The sequence below is a fragment of the Mustelus asterias genome, unplaced genomic scaffold, assembly GCF_964213995.1.
Source record: "Mustelus asterias unplaced genomic scaffold, sMusAst1.hap1.1 HAP1_SCAFFOLD_77, whole genome shotgun sequence".
NCBI lineage: Eukaryota > Metazoa > Chordata > Chondrichthyes > Carcharhiniformes > Triakidae > Mustelus > Mustelus asterias.
The window spans coordinates 585,393-603,449 of NW_027590136.1; the positions used below are offsets into that span (position 1 = coordinate 585,393).

General features: G+C 44.8%; 1 protein-coding gene and 1 pseudogene across 3 annotated transcripts in view; one reads left to right on the forward strand and one right to left on the reverse strand.

Moving 5' to 3' along the window:
* Window positions 1-18,057, reverse strand: part of LOC144483765 (uncharacterized) — an 85,481-nt gene that overhangs the window by 15,650 nt on the left and 51,774 nt on the right. The window contains exon 1 of one of the 3 annotated variants that reach the window (XR_013496037.1): window positions 5,044-5,526. The exons of 1 other annotated variant lie outside the window; for it this stretch is intronic. The gene's annotated coding sequence lies outside the window, so the exon portion shown is untranslated. Of the gene's footprint in view, window positions 1-5,043; window positions 5,527-18,057 lie in introns of those variants that run through there. One more of the 3 variants, XM_078202310.1, reaches the window with a different exon arrangement.
* LOC144483730 (uncharacterized) overlaps window positions 7,268-18,057 on the forward strand; it is a 68,519-nt pseudogene continuing 57,729 nt past the window's right edge.

Below are 18,057 nucleotides of genomic sequence, written 5' to 3' on the forward strand. Positions count from 1 at the left end.
TTCCCAAGGGAAGAAGGTGAAAGAGAGAATGATCGGGGTACGTGGGGTCCTTAATTATGCTGGCTGCTTTGCCGAGGCAGCGGGAAGTGTAGTCAGAGTCAATGGATGGGAGACTGGTTTGCGTGATGGATTTCATGACCTTTTGCAGTTCCTTGCGGTCTTGGTTAGAGCAGGAGCCATACCAAGCTGTGATACAACCAGAAAAAATGCTTTCTGTGGTGCATCTGTAAAAGTTGGTGAGAGTCGTAGCTGACATCCCAAATTTCCTTAGTCTTCTAAGAAAGTAGAGGAATTGGTGGGCTTCCTTAACTAAGTCAATTACTCGGGGCCATAGGTTTAATGTGCGAGGGGCAAGGCTTAAAGGAGATGTACAAGGCAGATTTTTTACACAGAGAGTAGTGGGTGCCTGGAACTCGTTGCCGGGGGAGGGAGTGGAAGCAGATACGGTAGTGACTTCTAAGGGGCATCTTGACAAGTACATGAATAGGATGGGAATAGAGTGATATGGTCCCCGGAAGGGTAGAGGGTTTAGTTAAGTCGGGCAGCATGGTCGGTGCAGGCTTGAAGGGCCAAAGGGCCTGTTCGTGCACTATAATTTTCTTTGTTCTTTGTTCTATAGTGTCAGCATGGGGGTACCAGGCCAGGTTGTTGGTGAACTGGACACTTGAAGCTCTCGACCCTTTCTACTTCATCTCCATTGATGTAGACAGGGGCATGTTCTCCTCTATGCTTCCTGAAATTTATGACAATCTCCTTCATTTTGTTGACATTGAGGGAGAGATTATCGTTGCCGCACCAGTTCACCAGATTCTCTATCTCATTCCTGTACTCTGTCTCGTCATTGTTTGAGACCCGACCCACTACGGTGTCATCAGCAAACTTGAAAATCAAGTTGGAGGGGAATTTGGCCACACAGTCATAGGTGTATAAGGAGTATAGAAGGGGGCTGAGAACACAGCCTTGTGGGTTTAGATCAAGTGAAGAAGGAAATTGGTCAGAATCTACAGAGACTGCTGGAGGCAAGGCTGCTGATAAACGTAACCTTTAATTGCACATTCTTCGAACTATGTACAATACAAGATCAGCACGAGGCTTCACAGAGAACCATCTCTCAGCACGCTCTTGTCATCTGATCATACATCACTGTGTAGAATATTTACAAATTTAACATGAACCCTTTACACTGCACCAAGTCTCTAGTCAGCCCTCCTAACATCCCCTTCTTTGACTCAGTGTCAGTTAATGTTTCTGAGATTCACTTTGGGACACTCTCCTACATTAACGGTCTGATGGAAATGAAAGTTATTTTTAAATCACATTGTAACAGACTGGGGAAGTCAAGATTAAAACAATATCTGGGTAAATGGAGTTAGGTCTCAAGATCAGCCCTGACCTCAGTGAATGACAGAACAGGCTCGAGGGATAAATGACCTCCTCCTGTTCCTGGTAAACTTGGACTCAGACACCAGCTGATGAATGGAAAGTGATGGGAGACCTGGGGAGAAGAGACTTCATCAGAAACCAGCACTGGAGCAGAGTTAGAGAGTGGGAGAATCCTGGGGAGAAACTACACAGGAACTGGAGGAGGTTGTTCAGCCCTTCCAGTCTGCTCTGTCATTCAGTTAGACTCTGGCTGATCAATCAGTTTATCATCAAGATTTATTTGATTCTATTCTGTAGATTAAGCTGCAGCTCAGATTTATGGGAAATGAAAGTCAGTAGAAACAAACTCCAACTCTCACAATGTGAACATGTGAATTAGGAGCAGGAGAAGGCCACTCGGCCCCTCGAGCCTGCTCCACTATTCAATAGGATCCTGGCTGATCTGATTGTGGTCTGAACTCCACTTTCCTTCTTACCCCTCGTACCCTTTGACTCTCTTGTCAATCAAGAATCTATTAAATTCAGACTTCAGAATATTCAGTGAGCCAGCCTCCACCACTCTCTGTGGAAGAGAATTCCACACTGTAACAACCCTCTGAGAGAAAAGGTTTCTCCTCATCCCAGTCTTAAATGGGAGACCCCTTATTTTTAAACTGTGCCTCTAGTTCTCCTCGCTCTACAATCAACATCTGTCAAGTCCCCTCTGAATTTTATATGTTTCAATCAGATCCTCTCTCATTCTTCTAAACCCCAATAGATACAGGCCGAACATGTCCAACTTTTCCTTGTATGATAACTCCCTCATCCCACGAATCAGTCAAGTAAACCTTCTCTGAACTACTTCTCACACAAGTCCTCTCTTACGTAAGGAGACCAAAACTATACACAGTACTCTTGATGTGGTCTCACCAATACCCTGAACAAATGCAGCAAAACATCCCTGCAATAAACAATAATTCATTTACCTTTCTAATCATTTGCTGTGTCCACACACTAACGTTTCCTGATTACAGTACCAGGACACCCAGATCCCTCTGTACCTGCAATCGCTCTCTTTAAATAATCAACTGCTTTTCCATCCTTCCTGTCCAAATGGACAAGTTCACATTATCCAAAAATCTTGTTCCAGCTGCCAACTTCTAACCCACTCATTCACTATGTCGCTTTGCAGGCTTGTTATGGTCATTCACATCTCATTTTTCTACCTACCTTTGTGTTATCAGCAAATTTTGATCCTGTCATCCACGTCATGAAAATAGTTTGTCAATAGTTGAGGCCCCAGCACTGATCCCTGTGGCACTCCACAAGCTACATCTTGCCATCCCAAAAATTACACCTTTCTCCCTCCTCTCTGTTTCCCATTAGCTAATCAATCCTCTATCCATGCTAATACAAAGAACCGATGTGGATGGGATGCTAATATGCCTTATGCTACGAATTCTTATTTAGTGTGGTAAACTTTGATGTGTCAAATGCCTGCTGGAAATCTAAATACACCACATCCACAGGTTCCACTTTATCCACATTGCTTGTAACTTCCTCAAAGAAATCCAATAAATCAATTAAAGGTGATTTCCCTTGCACAAAACCATGTTGACTCTGCCTGATTGTACAGAGATTATCTATGTGTTCCACCCTCCCAGCCTCCTTAATAACAGAATGAACATGATTCAGTCCTGCATGGGGTTAGCAGCAACAGCAGAATCCAATCCCTGCAGTGACTTGTGAACTTGCTGGTGTCTCAGCAGATTGGCTGACCGAGCAAATCTCTTCCCACATACGGAGCAGGTGAACGATCTCTCTCCTGTGTGAACCTGCTGGTGTCTCAGCAGGTGGGATGACTGAGTGAACCTTTTCCCACACATGGAGCAGGTGAATGATCTCTCCCCAGTGTGAATTTGCTGGTGTCTCAGCAGGTCCTTCGTGCTTTTAAAACTTTTCTCACAGTCAGAACACTTAAAAGGTCTCTGATCAGTGTGGACCAGTTGATGTGCAATGAGCTGGGGTGGCTGAGTGAATCGTTTCCCACATGTGGAGCAAGCGAAGGGTTTCTCCCCAGTGTGAATTCGCTCGTGTATCAGAAGGTGAGGCGAATCAGTGAATCCCTTCCCACACACAGAGCAAATAAATGTCTTCTCCCCGGTGTGAACTCGCTGGTGTCTCAGACAGTGGGATGAATGGGTGAATCCCATCCCACACACCGAGCAGGCGAACGGTTTCTCCCCAGTGTGAACTCGCTGGTGTGTCACCAAATCCTGTTTACTTTTAAAGCTCTTCTCACAGTCAGAACACTGAAATGGTCTCTTATCAGAGTGAACTCGCTGGTGTGTTTGCAGCTGGGATAAACGTCCGAATCTCCTCTCACACACGGAGCAGGTGAATGGCTTCTCCCCAGTGTGAGTGCGCTGATGGACTTGTAAATCATTTTTACTTTTAAACCTCTTCTCACAGTCAGAACATTGAAATGGTCTCTGATCAGTGTGAACAAGTTGGTGTGTCAGAAGGTGGGATGACTGAGTGAATCCCTTCCCACACACTGAGCAGGTGAACGGTCTCACTGCCATGTGAGTGCGCTGGTGTCTCAGGAGGTCCTTTGTGCTTTTAAAGCTTTTCTCACAATCAGAACACTGAAACAGTCTCTGATCGGAGTGAACCTGCCGGTGAATCAGGAGGCTTGATAAAGCATGACATCCCCTCCCACATTCGAGGCAGGTGAATGGCCTCTCACCAGTGTGAACACGCCGGTGTGTATACAGGCTGGATGAGTAAGCAAATCCTTTCCCACACTCAGAGCAAGTGAACGGCCTCGCTCCAGTGTGAATGCGACGATGAATATCCAATTCGGATGGGTAATTGAATCCCCTCCCACAGTCCCCACATTTCAATGGTTTCTCTGTGGAGCGGGTGTCCTCATGTGACTCCAGGTTGGATGATGAGTTGAAGCCTCGTTTACACAGAATATGTGTCGGGTCACTACTCACTGAGAATGATGTGATTATTTTTCAGACTTGTTAAACCACTTTCCACATTCAGCACATTGGAAACTCACAGGTGTGTGTGTGTAGGTGCTTTTTCAGTCACACTGATGTTTGAAATCTTTGCCCGCAGACAGAATAAACATTTCTCCTTCTGGAGACAAAGGCTGATGATATTCAGTTTCTGATTAATCAAATCACTGAAACAGATCTTGATGTGAAGTTTGGTTTGAGTTTCATATCTGTAAATCTTGCTTCATAATATCCTGCAAAAACAGTTTATAAATACCATCACTGTCAGTGCAGGATAGAAATTCTGAAATTTCTCTGCAACATATTTTCCTCTCTTGTTCCCCAAATCTATAAATCCCCGTCCCACACACTCTACCTCCTCCCTGGGCTGAAATCCAAACCCATCTCAACATCTCCACCATTTATTTCCTCCACTCCATTTTCTCCCTCCCTCTCCTCTGTCTGGGTTCAGTTATTGATGTGGAAATCTCACTAACTGTCCTGCCTGGAGACAATTCACATCTCTTTAACCTGTGCTTAACTCTCCCTCCACTCACATTGTCTGTACCTTTAACAATTGATTACCTGTAAAGACTCGCATTCCAACCATTATCTTGTAAATTGAGTTTGTGTCAATATATATGCCCCGTTTATGAACACAAGTCCTACTCACCTGACGAAGGAGCAGTGATCCGAAAGCGAGTGGCTTTTGCTACCAAATAAACCTGTTGGACTTTAACCTGGTGTTGTGAGACTTCTTACTGGGTTCAGTTCTCCAGCTCCTGTCTGCAGACTGACAATAAAACCAATGAATCTTATTGGGGGTGTTGGGGCCTCCAGCGGGTGTTTGTGAATCCTCCCCGCCCACCTCCCAGGGTTTCCTTCCTTCCCAGAGATCAGAGTCCTCATTGATTTGAGGCCAAAGTGTAACCTCTTATTTATTGTCCCCCTCCCCCATCCTCTGATGTGAACCATCCTCCAGTGGCTGAGCCAGGATGGGGCCGTTAACCTGGGCCTGTTCCCGGGAGGGAGGGAGGGAGAAGCCCCGCAGCTGCAAACCAGGGAGCTGACAATGATTCTGAAGGGTTTGCGGATCCACAAAGTGTTTCCAAATCCTCCCAGCCACCGCCTAACGCTGACTCCGCTTCTCCGGGACAAACAAGCGCCAAGGCCAGCAATGACACTGCGCATGCTCCACATCACAATGCCCGGGGGCTGATTGACGGCAGCTCCGGACCAATAGGAAGAGGGGGCGGGGCTGGAGGACCGAGCGGGAGCGGCTGGTCCTCCAACCAATCGGAGTGAATGAGGGGCGGGACCTGAAGCATGCGCAGTGCGGGTAATGGCGACGGACGGACGCGTTTAACCTGGAAGCGAGATCAATACGAGGTAGAGGGCGGCGCGCGGGGAATGATAAATGTGGCGGGTGGGTGGAGAGGCTTTGTAAACATGTTGTTCAAACCCAAACCCCGGAAATGAACTTCCCGGTCCCCCCCTTTGTACCAAATGGAGCGGCAGCTTGTAGTGTTAGACCCGGGCTGACTGCCGCCATTGAGGCTGCATGTGGGAGGCCGGCAGGGATTGTGATTGGAGGGTGAAGCCCTGACGTCACAATGGAATGGGTGAGGGTGTGACATCACAATGGAATGGGTGAGAGTGTGACGTCACAATGGAATGGGTGAGAGTGTGACGTCACAATGGAATGGGTGAGGGTGTGACGTCACAATGGAATGGGTGAGGGTGTGACGTCACAATGGAATGGGTGAGACTGTGACGTCGCAATGGAATGGGTGAGGGTGTGAGGTCACAATGGAATGGGTGAGAGTGACGTTACAATGGAATGGGTGAGAGTGTGACATCACAATGGAATTGGTCGGAGTGTGACATCACAATGGAATGGGTGAGAGTGTGACGTCACAATGGAATGGGTGACGGTTCCAGATGAGCTGACACAGGGCTGGAGTCGGGCGATGACACTGACATGTGGCCCGGTGGCACAGTGGTTAGCGCAGCTGCCTAACAGCGCCAGGGATCCGGGTTCAATTCCAGCCTCGGGTCGCTGTCTGTGCAGAGTTTCTACATTCTCCCCGTGTCTGTGTGGGTTTCCTCCGGGTGTTCCGGTTTCCTTCCACAGTCCAAAGATGTGCCGGTTAGACGGATTGGCCACGATAAATTGTCACTTGGTATCAGGGGGATTAACAGGTAAATATGTGGCTAGGGCCTGGATGGGATTGTTGTCGGTGCAGGCTCGATGGGCTTAATGGCCTCCTTCTACATTGTATTTTATTATTCATTATTATTAATTCATTACTATTCTGATTTACAGCTGTTTCTGAATTTTAACTGTATCCTCTATTGTGAACACCAAAGCAAAATACTTGTTCAATTCATCTCCCAGCTCCTTATTTTTCATTATCAATTCCTGGACTCACTTTCTATTAGACAGTTAAGAAATGAGGTGGAGCAAGTGACTGAAGTGTCAGTCAGGGAGCACTATTGGGAGCACCAATAGTTTCAAAATAGTTCTGGAAAAAGATAGGACAGGTCCACAGGTCAAGGCCCTAAACTGGAGCAGGGCCACTTTTGTGGGCAATGGGCAGGATCTAGCAGATGTCGATTAGGTGAATTTGTTTGAAGGGAAAGGAATGACTGGCAAAGGGGAGGTTTTAAAAGTGTGATATCAAGAGTCCAGGGGCAGTATATTCCTGTTAAGATGCAGGGAAAGAATGGTAAATTTAGGGATCTCTGGCAGACAAGGGACATTGAGGCTCTGGTCAGGTAAAAGAAGGAAGCATACATTGGGTTTAGGCAATCGGGGACAAGTGAATCACTCTGATTATAAAAAGTGTAAGAAAATACTGAAGAGGGAAATCAGGGGGACAAAAAGAGGTTATGATATGGAGCTGGCAGGTAAGATTAAAGAAAATTCCAAGAGGTTCTATCGCTATATTAAGAGTAAAAGGGTGGCTAGAGAGCGAATAGATCCCCTTAAAAATCAGTATGGCCATCTGTGTGTGGAGCCACAGGAGATGGGTGAGATTTTTAATGAATACTTCTCCTCTGTGTTTACTGCGGAGAGCACCATGGGTGCTAAAGAAATAAGGGAAACAAGTGGTGATGTCTTGGGCACACGCATGTTACTTGGGAGGAGGTATCTGCAGCCTTATAAAAGCAAATTACTGCGGATGCTGGAATCTGAAACCAAGAGAGAAAATGCTGGAAAATCTCAGCAGGTCTGGCAGCATCTGTAAGGAGAGAAAAGAGCTGATGTTTCTTGTCTCGATGACCCTTTGTCAAAGCTCTGAAACATCAGTTATTTTCTCTCCATACTGATGCTGCCACACCTGCTGAGAATGGGGAGAGAGTGTGTGGGATGGAGATTTACAGCTTTTGGGGAATGAGAGAGGAAAGAATGTTCCATAGAAATTGTCTGTTCTGAATTTCTATCCTGTACTGACACTGATGACTTTTGGAAACTCATTTTACAGGATATTGAAAGAGGAATCACAGGCCGAAATCTCAAACGTCACGTCTCGATCAGACAGAGTCATATTCCTTGGGACCTCAAGATCATCGGACTTTGAATCCAGAAGGAGAAATGATTGTCCAGTCTGTCAATTTGAAAAGATTTGAAATGTCAGTGTGAATGAAAAAGCACCAACACACTGCCACACTCGGGTGAGTGTGTTCCAATGCACTGACTAAAGAGCTTTAACTAGTTACACAGTCTGAATAAATATCACACCATTCACAGCGGGGAGAGACTGTAATCTTGTTCTGTGTGTGGACGAAGTTTCAACTAATTGTCCACCCAAGAGAGAGGTAAGGACACCTGCACCATGGAGAAACCATGGAAATGTGTGGACTGTAGGAAGAGATACAGATACCCGGTTGTGAACGTGCCCTAGTCATTCTACAGGAGCCTATTGCGCAGGCGCAGTGCTGTATCTGGAGCATGCACAGTGTCACTTTGCTCGGAGTCCTGTGAATGGGGGAGACGCTTTTTTCAGCGGGTGAGTTGGTGGGGCTGCGGGAGAAATGTAGCCGGGAGTCGGGGTAGGGAGGGAGCTCTGGCTTCACAAACACCCGCTGTCGGCCGCACGGCCCGAATAGACCCTGCAGGTCTATTCTCTCAGAGGATTTCTCTTCCACAGGGACCAGTGGAAGCTGAGGATCATTGAATATATTCCAGTTCGACAGATCTTTGACTGACAAAGGTGTCAAGAGTTATGGGGAACAGACAAGAAGATGGAGCAAAAGCTAAGATGTGGGGGGATTTCTTCACTCAAGATGTGGTAAAGCTTTGGAATTCTCAACCCCTGAGGACAGTGAAGCCTCAGTCATCAACTATTTTCAAGAGAGAGATTGATTGGTTTCTAGATATTGAGGATATCAAGGGACATGGGTTTAGTGTGGGGAGAATGATGCTGAGGTAGATGAACAAATTATCTCATTGAATAGTTTAAAAGGCTCGATGGGCCAAATGGCCGACTGCAGCTCCTATTTGTTATGGTCTCTGTGTCCAGGACAGGAAGCAGTGAGCATGGATCTGTCAATCAGCCTCAATCAGCACCTTCAGGAGAATTGGGATGGTGAATATTAGATACAGCAGAGTGAGAATGGAGGGAGAGTGTGTGGGATGGAGATTTACAGCTTTTTGGGACTGAAATAGGAAAGAATGTTCCATAGAAACTAGAACCATAGAACCATAGAAAATTACAGCTCAGAAACAGGCCTTTTGGCCCTTCTTGTCTGTGCCGAACCATTTTATGCCTAGTCCCACTGACCTGCACTTGGACCATGTCCCTCCACTCCCCTCTCATCCATGAACCCATCCAAGTTTTTCTTAAATGTTAAAAGCATTTACCACTTTATCTGGCAGCTCATTCCACACTCCCACCACTCTCTGCGTGAAGAAGCCCCCCCTAATATTCCTTTTAAACTTTTCTCCTTTCACCCTTAACCCATGCCCTCTGGTTTTTTTCTCCCCGAGCCTCAGCGGAAAAAGCCTGCTTGCATTCACTCTATCTATACCCATCAAAATCTTATACACCTCTATCAAATCTCCCCTCAATCTTCTACGCTCCAGGGAATAAAGTCCCAACCTATTCAATCTCTCTCTCTAACTCAGCTTCTCAAGTCCCAGCAACATCCTTGTGAACCTTCTCTGCACTCTTTCAACCTTATTAACATCCTTCCTGTAACTAGGTGAGCAAAACTGTACACAATACTCCAGATTCGGCCTCACCAATGCCTTATCTAACCTTACCATAACGCTCCAACTTTTATACTCGATACTCCGATTTATGAAGGCCAATGTACCAAAGACACTCTTTACGACCCTATCCACCTGTGACATCACTTTTAGGGAATTCTGTACCTGTATTCCCAGATCCCTCTGTTCAACTGCACTCTTCAGAGTCCTACCATTTACCCTGTACGTTCTTCTTTGGTTTGTCCTTCCAAAGTGCAATATCTCACACTTGTCTGCGTTAAATTCCATTTGCCATTTTTCAGCCCATTTTTCTAGTTGGTCCAAATCCCTCTGCAAGCTTTGAAAACCTTCCTCACTGTCCACTACACCTCCAATCTTTGTATCATTAGCAAACTTGCTGATCCAATTTACCACATTATCATCCAGATCATTGATATAGATGACAAACAACAATGGACCCAACACCAATCCCTGCGGCACACCACTAGTCACAGGCCTCCACTCAGAGAAGCAATCCTAGAACTGTCTGTTCTGAATTTCTATCCTGTACTGACACTGATGACTTTTGTAAACCCATTTTACAGGATATTGAAAGAGGAATCACAGGCCGAAATCTCAAACGTCACGTCTAGATCTGACAGAGTCATATTCCTTGGGAGCTGAATATCATCGGACTTTGAATCCAGAAGCAGAAATGATTTGAAAAGATTTCAGACATCAGTTTGACTGGAAAAGGACCAACACACTGCCACACTCGAGTGAGAGTCTTCCAGTGCACGGACTAAAGAGTTTCAACCAGTTCCACAGCCTGAATAAATATCACATCATTCACAGCAGGGAGAGACTGTACCCGTGTTCTGTGTGTGGACGAGGCTTCAACTGATTGTCCACCCAAGAGAGAGGCAAGGACACCTGCACCATGGAGAAACCATGGAAATGTGCGGACTGTGGGAAGAGATACAGTTACCCATCAGAGCTGGAAGCTCATCGGCGCAGCCACACTGGGGAGAGGCCATTCACCTGCTCGCAGTGTGAGAAGGGATTCATTCAGTCATCCAGCCTGCAGAGACACCAGCAAGTTCACACTGGAGAGAGACCGTTCATCTGCTCTCAGTGTGGGAAGGGATTCACTCGGTCATCCCACCTGCAGACACACCAGCGAGTTCACACTGGAGAGAGACCGTTCACCTGCTCTCAGTGTGGGAAGGGATTCACTCAGTTATCCAGCCTGCTGACACACCAGCGAGTTCACACTGGGGAGAAGCCATTCACCTGCTCTCAGTGTGGGGAGAGATTCACTTGTTCATCTAACCTGCAGGTGCACCAGCGAGTTCACACTGGGGAGAGGCCATTCACCTGCTCTCAGTGTGAGAAGGGATTCATTTGTTTATCCCGCCTGCGGAGGCACCAGCGAGTTTACACTGGGGAGAAACCATTCACCTGCTCTCAGTGTGGGAAGGGATTCACTGACTCATCCAGCCTGCGGATACACCAGCGAGTTCACACTGGGGAGAGGCCGTTCACCTGCTCTCAGTGTGGGAAGGGATTCAGAGTTTCATCCCAGCTGCTGAGACACCAACAATTTCACGAGTGATTCCAGGGGTTGGATTCTGCTGTTATTGTTTCTGCTCTCAATTACATCCAGGACTGCATTTTGTTCATTCTCACAGTTGGTCAATGGGGAGGGTCGGGGGGTTTCTTTCTGCTGGACTGGCCGGTCTCATGACTTTGCCTCCAGTGGGCTGATTCTCTTTGAGTCTTGTTGCGAATACTTGGTTTCAGATTTCACAAGGATCACAGAGTGACAGGATGTTAGGAGGTTATAGAGGTTTAGAACATGGAAACAGGCCTTTTGGCCCAACTTGTCCATGCAGCTCAGTTTTTACCACTAAGCTAGTCCCAAAAGGGGCGGCACGGTAGCACAGTGGTTAGCACTGCTGCTTCACAGCTCCAGGGACCTGGGTTCAATCCCCGGCTTGGGTCACTGTCTATGTGGAGTTTGCACAGTCTCCTCGTGTCTGCGTGGGTTTCCTCCGGGTGCTCCGGTTTCCTCCCACAGTCCAAAGATGTGTGGGTTAGGTTGATTGGCCATGCTAAAAATTGCCCTTAGTGTCCTGAGATGCGTAGGTTAGAGGGATTAGTGGGTAAATATGTAGGGATATGGGGGTAGGGCCTGGGTGGGATTGTGGTCGGTGCAGACTCGATGTGCCGAATGGCCTCTTTCTGTACTGTAGGGTTTCTATGTTTTTAGGTTAAATGCCCGTATTTTGCCCATATCCCTCTTTACCCATCTTACCCATGTAACTGTCTAAATGCTTTTGAAAAGACAGCATTGTACCCGCCTCTACTACTGCCTCTGGCAACTCGTTCCAGACACTCACCACGACCTGAGTGAAAAACTGCCCCTCTGGACCCTTTTGTATCTCTCCCCTCTCACTTTAAACCTAAAACTAAGAACAAGAAATGTATCGATAAAATGATTGGAGAACAGAGCCAACGTTTCGAGTCTGGATGACACTTCATATGAGCTGTTATGAAGGGTCATCCAGTATCAAAACATTGGCTCTATTCTCTCTCCACAGATGCTGTCAGACCCGCTGAGATTTTCCAGCATTTTCTGTTTTTGTTTCAGATTCCAGCATCCGCAGTATTTTACTCTTCTGATAAAATGATTAGTTCTGATTGGAATCCCCACGACCCTCCCGCAAAACAGAGGGAGTGGTGGCAAAGGGAGAAAAAGGATAAGGATGATAAAGTCTGGGTTCTGATTCTCCGAGCCCATGTAGTTTTAACAAAACGAGTGAACCAGTTTATAAAGAACAGAAGTTACCCATCGCTAACAAAAACTGATCAAATTAAAATAATTAGGTTGAGCAAGAGAACAAAAGAATGAACAGATGAAGTTTAAAATCAACTTTGTTTTGCTGTTAGAGAAGTTTTTTAAAATTATGTGAAGTGATGTAACTGTGTACCAAGTGTTTTCTGTTCACTCCCCGCTTTAGTTCCTGTAGAAAAGTTAACCCTTTTAGCAGACAGTTGATTTTGTCATAGAGTCATAGAGGTTTACAGCATGGAAACGGGCCCTTTGGCCCAACTTGTCCATGCCGCCCCTTTTTTAACCCCTAAGTTAGTCCCAATTGCCCGCGTTTGGCCCATATCCCTCTATACCCATCTTACCCATGTAATGGTCCAAACACTTTTTAAGATTGAACCCACCTCTACTATTATTGCTAGCACAAGGGGACATAGCTTTAAATTGAGGGGTGGGAGTTCTTTACTAGAGAGTAGTAAGGGCGTGGAATGCCCTGCCTGCAGCAGTCGTGGACTCGTCAACATTAAGAGCATTCAAATGGTTATTGGATAAACATATGGATGATATTGGAATAGTGTAGATTAGAGGGGCTTTAGATTGGTTCCACTGGTCGGCGCAACATCGAGGGCCAAAGGGCCTGTACTGCGCTGTAATGTTTTATGTTCTATTACCTCTGGCAGCTTTTTCCAGACACTCATCACCCTCTGTTAGAAAGAAATGCCCCTCTGGACCCTTTTGTATCTCTCCCCTCTCTTAAACCTATGCTCTCTAGTTTTAGACTCCCCTACCTTTGGGAAAAGATGTTGACTATGTAGCTGATCTATGCTTCTCATTATTTTATAAACCTCTATAAGGTCATCCCTAAGCCTCCTACACTCCAGGGAAAAACGTCTCAGTCTATCCAGCCTCTCCTTATAACTCAAACCATCAAGTCCTGGTAGCATCCTTGTAAATCATTTCTGCACTCTTTCTAGTTTAATAATATCCTTTCCATAATAGGGTGACCAGAACTGTACACAGTATTCCACATGTGGTCTTCCCAATGTCTTGTACAACTTCAACAAGACATTCCAACTCCTGTATTCAATGTTCTGACCGATGAAACCAAGCATGCCGAATGCCTTCTTCACCACTCTGTCCACCTGTGACTCCACTTTCAAGGTGTTATGAACCTGTACCCCTCGATCTCTTTGTTCTTTAACTCTCCCCAACGTCCAACCATTAACCTGCCCAGGTTCGATCGACCAAAATGCATCACCTCGCATTTATCTAAATTAAACTCCATCTGCCATTCGTCAGCCCATTGGCCCAATTGATCAAGATCCTGTTGCAATCCTAGATAACCTTCTTCACTGTCCACTATGCCACCAATCTTGGTGCCATCTGAAATCTTACGATCCATGCCTCCTACATTCTCATCCAAATCATTCTTATAAATGTCAAATAACAGTGGACCCAGCACCGATCCCTGAGGCTATCCGCTGGTCACAGGCCTCCAGTTTGAAAAAAACCTTCGACAACCACCCTCTGTCTTCCGTCATCAAGCCAATTTTGTATCCATTTGGCTACCTCACCTGGATCCCATGAGATTTAACCTTATGCAACAACCTACCATGTGGTACCTTGTCAAAGGTCTTGCTAAAGTCCATGTAGACAACACCAACTGCACTGCCCTCATCTACCTTCTTGGTTACCCCTTCAAAAAACTCAACCAAATTTGTGAGACATGATTTTCCACTCACAAAGCCATGCTGACTGTCCCTAATCAGTCCTTGTGTCTCTAAATGCCTGTAGATCCTGTCTCTCAAAGTACCTTCTGACAACTTACCCACTACAGATGTGAGGCTCACCGGCCTGTAGTTCCCAGGCTTTTCCCTGCAGCCCTTTTTAAACAAAGGCACAACATTTGCCACCGTCCAATCTTCAGGCACCTCACCTGTGACTATCGATGATTCAAATATCTCTGCTAGGGGACTCGCAATTTCCCCCCCTAGCCTCCCACAGTGTCCTGGGATACACTTCATCAGGTCCCAGGGATTTATCTACCTTGATGTGCTTTAAGACTTCCAGCACCTCCTTCTCTGTGATAAGTACATTCCTCAAGACATCACTATTTTTTTCCCCAAGTTCCTTAACATCCATCCCTTTCTGACCAGTGAATACTGATGAGAAATATTCATTTAGGATCTCACCCATCTCTTGTGGATCCGCACATAGATGACCTTGTTGATCCTTAAGAGGTCCTACTCTCTCCCTAGTTACTCTTTTGCCCTTTATGTATTTGTAGAACCTCTTTGGATTCTCCTTTGCCTTATCTGCCAAAACAATCTCGTGTCTTCTTTTTGCTCTCCTGATTTCTCTCTTAACTCTACTCCTACACCCCCTATACTCTTCAAGGGATACACTTGATCCCAGCTGCCTATGCATGTCATGTGCCTCCTTCTTCTTCTTGACCAGAGCCTCAATATCCCAAGTCATTCAAGGTTCCCTACTTCTCCCAGCCTTGCTCTTCACTCTAAGAGGAATGTGCTTACCCTGAACCCTGGTTAAAACACTTTTGAAAGCCTCCCACTTACCAGACGTCCCTTTGCCTTCCCACAGTTAACTGTCGAAAGTTCCTGCCTGATACCATCAACATTGGCCTTGCCCTAATTTAGAATTTTTACTTTTGGGCCAGACCAATCATTTTCCATCGCTATCTTAAAACTAATGGAATTATGGTCACTGGTCCCAAAGTGATCCCTCACTAACACTTCTATCACCTGCCCTTCCTTATTTCCCAAGAGGAGATCAAGTTTTGCCCCTCTCTAGTTGGGCCATCCACATACTGAATGAGAAATTCCTACTGAATACACTCAACAAATTTCTCTCCATCCAACCCTCTCATACTATGGCTGTCCCAGTCAATGTTGGAAAGTTAAAATCTCCGACTATTACCACCCAATTTTTCTTGGAACTATCTGCAATCTCCTTACATATTTGCTCCTCAATTTCCCGCCGACTATTTGGGGGCCTATAGTACAACCCTATCAAAGTGATTTCCCCCTTCTTATATCGACTCAGTGGGCGAACCCTTGGATATATCCCCTCTCAGTACTGCTGTGATGTTTTCCTGAATCAAAAGTGCAACTCCCCCTCTTTTCTTTTCTCCTGTTCTGTCTTTCCTCTGGCATCTTGTTTTTAAATTGTTTTTAAATCGCCCGGAAACTCGTGTCTATTTTAGTTTCTAATTGTGGATTTATTGGAGCCAATTAAATGTGGAAATTTTAAGCGTAGCCTGGAGGAATTTGGAATAACTGAGAATTTTATTGTGTTGTCACCTCAACCCAAGATAAAGAACAAAGAGTTTGCAAATGGTAACGTTTGGGATTTTAAATCAACAAAGACTAGATGTTGCCTGTAAAGTCAGGCTTTGGAAGTTGGCTTAAAAAAGGTTAAGTTATAATGAAGGATCTTGTATCTTATTTTAATCAAGGAGTTGTGAGCTTGTAGTGCTCTGTCACTTTAAGAAGCTATAGCTGCGAGAGAGAATGCTGAGGATTCATTGTTTGAAATTTACGAGCTGTGAGAATCTGTGTGTTTTGTTTGTTTTATGTGGATGTTTGTCGATGTGTTTTATCATTGTTTTGGGCTACATTTGTTAAGGTTTATCTTTCTGGGGAATTAACCTTACCATGAGTCTTTAATTAAAGGCATTTTTGGAAGTTTAAAAACAGAATTACAAGAATGCTTAAGTAATTAATTTTGGTTATTGTTGTTGTAAAGCACATGCTAAGTTTCTCTGTTTGTGTGTGGATGATATTTGTGGATTGAACGCTTCAGGCTTTGAGTTTTTCTGTCTGTGATTTAAATCAAACATTTAAAAAAGGAAGTGTAATTCATAAAATGTTTTTTTTCAAAAGTTATGAACTTGGAGCCATATTTACTGGACAGAGACACCTTTCCAGGATATTTTACTAAACATGCAGGAATTTTAATCCGGATAAAACTCACATGTGAGAATGAGAGTTTTAATTTATAATGGTTATTTAAAATATGGTACTTATGAAACGACTCTGACCAATCCTGTGTTGGATTGATTTTGGGTTAAACTTCCTGTCAGGTCCAAAGATTTATTCCTGACACAACACAATGAAAAGGAAAATTCTGGAATTGGATACTGAAGAAAAGAGTTTAAAAGGAGAGATTATTAAATAGAAATGATTCCCAGACCGTGTGGTCATTAGATTGAAACAAAGGAAGGGTGCTGACATCCATTTGAAAACTTTTAATCCACCCCTTTCAAACTCAGTCTATGTACAAAGAAAACCCCAAGGATGGTAGATAAGGGGGTCTGGAAAACATCATGATGGGGGCACCTATCTGTTCACGAGATGCTCACAAAGCCCCATGATGCCCAGATACTAATTTGATTGCACCTCTATGTAATGTATGTAATCTATCACCATTCTGATTGGATTGTGTCCAGCCGGGATGGGCTGAGTAACTGGATAAGAATTGATGATATTCTTTGTTGGATGGAGTTGCACATGGTCAGCCTCTGTGGCTTCTCCCCGCTGGCGTAACTCAATAAACTGTTTGTCAATTGAATCAGGTTTGAGTGTTGAATGATTCTTCTGAGTTCATTCCCCCCCAACACACTGGGTACATTACCACTTCATCCTCGGGAGTGGCCTGATAGGCCGTGGTCCAGACTACATGTGGCCCTTGGGGGGCCTTTCATGAATCACATGTTTTTGCTTGTTGTAGATGCACATTCAAAATGCTTGGAAGCACAGATCATGAGTAATATTACAGGACAATTAGGACTAGTTTAGTGGTAAAAACTGGGCGGCATGGACAAGTTGGGCCGAAGGGCCTGTTTCCATGCTGTAAACCTCTACGACTCTAACTACCTTTTTTGTGCCCTGAAGTTCCCACAATTGGAAAGCAGCCAGATTAGTTAAATAGACAGCCTTAATTGTGAGACAATTAAATAATAAATGATTCATTAATACATATGTTATAAAGGCTGGAAATGTAAATTTGAACACAAGTTTATAACTTAGAATTATAAACACATTAAGAATGGTTAAAATGCTGTGGGAATTATCAGATGTTCCCTTCCCATGCTGACAGAATAAAGAAAGATGAAAGGACTTGTTAACCTTGACTGGAGGGAATGAATCGGCTCCTGTTCAAGATGTCTCAACATTGAATGACTGATGTGAACCAATTATCGGTCGACCCAATTATCAGGCTACCCCAAGCTAAGAGATATCGTTTGAGAGAAAGATATGTCTTAAAATTAAGACAATGTGTGTAATTAGCTAAAAACCAAATCAATTTCATTATTGACAAGTTAAAGACCAATTCACTAATTCCTAACAATTAGCTGAGGATGGCTTTCTACATTCTTAAAGTATAAAAAAGGGGATTCGAGAAACCAATTCAGTAAAAGTGTTTAAAAGTTAACTTTTTTTATAGTTTGTTTATTAGTGTCACACATAGACTTACATTAACATTGCAATGAAGTTACTCTGAAAATCCCCCAGTCGCCACAGTCTGGCGCCTGTTTGGGTAAACTGAGGGAGAATTTAGCATAGCCAATGTACCCAACCAGCACGTCTTTCGGACTTTGGGAGGAAACTGGAGCACCCGGAGGAAACCTGCACAGACAC